At 33.5% G+C, this 6,000-nt stretch overlaps 1 long non-coding RNA gene across 1 annotated transcript; it reads right to left on the reverse strand.

Annotated features, from left to right (window-relative positions):
* Positions 1-1,549: 1,549 nt before the first annotated feature.
* On the reverse strand, positions 1,550-5,789 carry LOC129256458 (uncharacterized). Its single transcript, XR_010293927.1, has 2 exons — positions 5,198-5,789; positions 1,550-4,203 (listed from the first exon to the last, which is right to left on the reverse strand). It is a non-coding gene; the product is annotated as an uncharacterized LOC129256458 (long non-coding RNA).
* Between the last annotated feature and the right edge of the window lie 211 nt (positions 5,790-6,000).

A 6,000-nucleotide genomic window follows, 5' to 3' on the forward strand; every position in this document is an offset into this window, starting at 1 on the left:
TAAAATTTTTTGGTAAAATGTTTTGTTCCAAAAAGAGCTAAATCCAAAACAGTTTTGTTCCATAAGGAGCTTAATCCTTTACCAGGTCAATTACTTTTCATATAGTCATGCATTTTAATTTTTAGGTACATGATGTGGATACAAGTGCACACCATCAGTGCATATTTTGTTGAAAATTACAGAATTTTACAATTCTCATATTTTTTTATTTAGCTGCTTTTGGAATAAAAGATCAAAAGGTAGCTGTCTGTAGAAAAGGTTTTTTTTCTTTTTAAAATTATAAATGGATAAACATCCAAAATGATGTAAAATGTACTCTGATTACGTGTTGCTTGTTAAATTTCCAATGTTGAAATGGACAAAAATGGGCATTCAACCATTCCAAAAGGAGCTAAATGCATGATTTTCTTTTATTATTAATAGATATTGAATGCTATATTTTTTCAAACATGATTTAATTCATTTGAGATGACAGCACTATCGTATATATAAATACTGTATATATATGAAGAGTTTAGTTGCAAAGGGGTTAGGTCCACTTTTTCCATTCCAAGAAAAACCATGTTTTTTATTCTCACTGCAATACTCTGAGAAACTAAATTGTCATGATGTACTACTCTATCATGTGAACATAAAATTGGGTATAAAAAAATCTACCCATCTTCAATTTTTTCTATATATTCTTTTAAAAATTATCATTGTGGACCTAACCCCTTTTGCAACTAAACTGAAATGAATCCAATCTATTTTGATTAAATAGGTGATTTTTCTTTGCCACTTTTATTCACGTTTTTATGTGAATTTCAAATTTTCGTTGTTTTCATCAGAACGACTAAAATTTAGAGGATTTGAGACAGAAAACAATAAAAATTTATGAACAATGGACCTAACCCTTTTTGACAAATGAGCTCTTTACAGCTCATTTGTCAAAAAGCTTTAGAGCTCATCAGTTTGCAAAAGGGGATAGGTCCACGCCAAGAAAATTATTTTTTTAATTCTCCCATATTGCAATATTCTTATGCGAAACTAAATTTTCATGATACCCTACCATGAGAAAATAAAATGGGGTATAAAGAAATCCACCTGTCTTGATATTTTTGTAAACTATTCTTTTCCAAAAAAATTCTGTGTGGTCCTAACCCCTTTTGCAACTAAACTGAAATGGACCTAACCCCTTTTGAAAAAAAAGTGATTTTTCGTTGCCATTTTATATCACTTTTTAATGGGAATTTCAACTTTTCTTTGGTATCATCTTATAGAGCTACTAAAAATCTATACATTGAGAAAAAAAAATCAAATTTGATGAAAAATGGACCTAATCCCTTTTGCAAGTGAGCTCTTCATATATCAAAATAAAATAGCAGTGGATCAGGGAAAATGGTGAATTAAAAATCCTTGATTTACAGAATAGCTCCAAAAGTGGATTTAGCTCCTAATGGAATAAAATTCTTCATATCCATGTACACAAGACTACGTCCTCTTTCTCACACAGGTATGATTGTTACCCAACAGTCTACATAATGCACATCAATATGTTTTGAGTCAAATATGTTTTGAGTCAAGTATTTTTCAAATTTTATTAACATAAAATGACACACATATATGATAGAAATTGTAACTTTTTTCTACAATAATGATTTTAATATACATGTAAAACAAATTAAAATGGCATTTATTTACATGTACAGAAACAACTGAAAATAAATTGGTGATTGATAATCCTAGCCCCATGAGTATGGAACAGTTCACAAGCACTTTACAAAAAAGGAAAATAAGCAGTTATCTCTGTTTTAGTGACTGTTACTAAATGTCCGATATATTCTAAAAGTGTGTTGTGCACCTTTTCATTCAAAGACTAATGATACAGTACTTAGTGTGTGCTGCATTTTCTAAACGATACTACAAAATTAAAAAAAGAAATTTGATCTTCATTTTTTACCATAAGCATTGTAATAACAGGTTGCCATTACAGCAAATCCATTTCAAAACACACATGCATGCATAATGTAGGTCGCATGTATGATGTACATTCTAACTCGAGTGTGTCAATTTAAATTAAAATTGCTTTACAAAGTAATACAAGTTAGTGTACCAACATCTATTACAAAATGCAACATTTCATTCCTATTTTAATATATTCCAACTGTACATGTATTTGTCATAACAATGGCAGTGCAACCATATATATTTTTTCTGCATAATCATATCTCATCTGAGAAATATGTCGAAAATAAATGTAATTACTTCAAAGAAAAAAAGGAAGGGACAGAGTGCCTGAACTGCATGTCATTTTATCTGCAAAATAGAATGACTGAGGCAAGGCTGACCACCCACCCACCCATTTCCCTAAAGATGCATTAAAATTTGGAGAAAAAAAATTATTAACATAAACATATATGAGGGGTGAGCAAGATTTGCAACAAATATGACCAGTCACCACTGAATACTGGTTTAAATGTATATGTATATCAAGGTTTTGACAAAGGTGAACAGCCATGCAACATTTAAAACCTCCCAACTGGAGCAATTGACCTTGCATTCAACAACAACAACAAAAAGCTTTATAAACATAATTTTTCTCACTAAAATGTGTATGCCAGGAGCCAATGTGAAACAAATAATTTTCACAATGTCTTTTTTTATATGGTTCCAGACAGTCATGTGTAAATTGACAATTTTTTCTCTCGTAGAAACAAGACAATGCTATTCTGCACTCAAGTGATGGTAGTTTTCTTGACCTTTAAAAAAATAAAAACTTACATGTACATGCAGCCTTCAACAATATAATGTATCCGTTGTTAAAAGTACAACATGTAGACAAATCCAGAGAGAACACCTTACAGGTACATGTAGAGTCATTAATCTTTCATAATGCAATGTACATGTACAACCTTTTAATTTTTTTATAAACATTGAACTGCATGCAATGAATGACCTACTCCCATTGTGTTGCCAAAACCTTCTTTGTCAAATTTGTCATATAAAAACGTAATGCATAAAACAAACATAAGTAAATCTTACATGTACTGCAATACAGAAAACAAATTAAAATGAAAGATTATAAGAAAGCTAACGTGGGCATCCTCCAGCTTATAATTTGGAAATTCAAACTGTAAATTTGCCCTTCTGTCAAGTTCTGTGTACCGTAAGTTCTTACATGCAAGTACCAGGTAATTTCTTTCACACAATATGTTTTCATATTACAGAATTTAATGTTCTGTGTATTACGAATCAGACAATGGATTCAAACTTTAAAAACATGTACATGTATTCTTAAATTACAAAAACTAGACACATGCTCAAACATTATGGTACAGTAGTACATGATGTGAATTCTGCATGTACAATGTATGAACCGCCATTGTCTCTAAAGCTCTAGATATTCCTGTCTGACCCTAAAATTTTAGAATGAATGCAAGAGTTATATGTACATGTAATTTCATTTTTAATCCTGGAAAGGTGTAAAATCACTATTTTGATGTAATTCATTATACAGTATACAAAAATATATATGAAAACTTCAATTACATGTAGACACATTTACAATAAAATGAATAGGCATTTGATACAGCAAAGTAGGAAAATAATGTATGGACATACATTATGGGACATTATACTGTACATGTGTACTGCATACTGAATCTTTTCAACATGCACTCATTATCAGAGTGAAATCTCATGAGCTAAAAGAATGTTGCTACAAAATGTTTTCAGACTTATATAGCATTTGTTTTGTTCTACATACTAGCATTATGTTCAATGATGTGATTTTATTCTTCAAAAAGCTTTAGTTTGTCAGTTTTTAATGCTATTTTCTGAATTACAAAGTGGGAAGAAAAAAATCACTTTCAAAGCTCCCATTTGATTCCCAACTTCATCCCATGACAGCTTATCACAAAATTGTCTTAATGTACACATATTAACTGAGAGCAAAAGAAGGCAGGAGTTTCATTTGGGATATAAGAAGGGTCATATAACTGTATGCTGTAGGCTAGCAAAAAGGTTCATATTGCAAAATGTTCTGGTACCATCTGCTGCTCACCATCATCACCAATACTAAATCCTGTATAAACACCGTCCGCTGCTGGGTAGATGGAATGAATTTTCAAGACGGCGCAAGATGGTATCACCTTCCTCACACCCCTTCCCAGAAGACCATGAATCCAATAGGTGAAGAGACGATATGCAGAGTATCTGTAGGATCTGGTGGGGAAAGATGTCCAAAATAGAAAAAATTATTAACAAATTGTAGTATTTAAACATTTGTAAAAATAAAAAAAAATTTCTAAAGTGCATTGATTTTCTACAGCACATGATCTTAAGAGACTTCATCTTGGTGAGTCAGCCCTTGTAATATTTCTTTCATGTTGGTCATGCGTGTAATGTGATTTTGATTGTTTGATTACGCCTACGGTATTCAATTTTGACCTGGTGTGACTACAGGTGGACTGGACAAATCCCCATCCGGGCTAGCCAGGCGGCTTCTCGAGAGTAAAAATCATTTATTTCCGACATTTCTGCGCCATCGGGCAAGTCTCTTCTGTCTTGTCATATTTTTCTCATTTTTTTGATGAATTCTTGTTTAAAAATAAAATCGATGGCGCAGAAAGGTCGGAAATGAAGTTGCATCCCATGTATACCCAGTTGATGTGTGTCCGGACGATCAATTTTAGAAAGTCATTTGGAAAAATTTACAAGGCCAAGGGAAGTTTTATCAATTTTTAGTACAAAATGTCAGGAAATATTATAGAGAACAAGAAGATGATTACAACTATTGAATTCATATTTTTAGTGTAATCCAAAGACAAAAAAGAAGGCTTCAAAAATATAAAGTGTCCGGACACCCGACCCCCCATCCTACATGATTTAGGGCTAACGTTAACATTAGATCTTTTAGAAGTAGAAATCTCGGGGGAGAAAGTTTCAGGTTTTGGCGGCCTACATGCACGTGAATGGATAGGAATACCTGGCTTCATTGGGAGTAATCTTACGTCAGTAAATGATTTTTACTCTCTAACACTAACAGTTAGAGGCCGCCTGGCTAATCCAGACGTCCCCCAATTTATACTGTACTGTACATGTATATGAAAGTCACAAATGATTGAATTGATTGTTGCAATGATTTCTCTGTAGGCCTGTGCACCAAACTATTTGGATTTTGGACATAAATGTCAATAAGAATTTTATGCTATCTTACTCATTTTCAAGGATCCTTGGCAAATTGCCTCGGTGACCTCGCTTGTCCAGGCGGGCAACAAGCGCAGTTCTCAGCACCGCACGCTCCAGGCAAACTTTTGAAAAATCTTCATTATCTATAATACAGTTCACAGACGGAGACAAAAATTGGCGGCAGTTTCCTATCTCGTGGCAACATATGCACTCTATTTGCGTTGGCATCACTCTACAATTTCCACAACTGCACCAGTTATCGTTGTCCAGTCTATCTGGTGGTGGTGGCGGTGGCTCAACATCGGCTCCGTTATTGTCTCTCTCGCTGCTGCAACCCGTGCGCCGACGTTCCTCTGCTCGTTGAGCAATTTCTTCGGCCGAGTATTGCGGCTCGAAGTCGTAGGGTCTCGGGCCTTCCATTTCACTCAGTACAAACCGTCCGCGATTGCCGCGATAAGTTTAGTTTTATTTAAAATCAAAGGTAACAAATAATGAAAATGTTAGATAAACAGAAATAAAGCACGATAGTCAATCAGTCAAAACTTCCAACACGATAACTCGGTTCAGCCTTCCGTACGCGGTGTTTGCAGCTAGCTAGCTAGCTAGCGGTAAGCTTTGTCAAATTGGCCAATTTGAATATCGTAAATAAATGTGTAAAAAAAACTCATCAAAGCTCATCAATTTGTGTTTTTATACCATAAAATAATTAAAATACCTTATTTATAATATTTTTAAGAGTATTAGATCTATATTTTATTTATTTTTGGTAGAAAGGTATCTATATTATGCAAACATCGTGGCGGTTTCAACCCGTATAGCTATGCACATTGA

The sequence above is a fragment of the Lytechinus pictus genome, chromosome 6 (genome assembly GCF_037042905.1).
Source record: "Lytechinus pictus isolate F3 Inbred chromosome 6, Lp3.0, whole genome shotgun sequence".
NCBI lineage: Eukaryota > Metazoa > Echinodermata > Echinoidea > Temnopleuroida > Toxopneustidae > Lytechinus > Lytechinus pictus.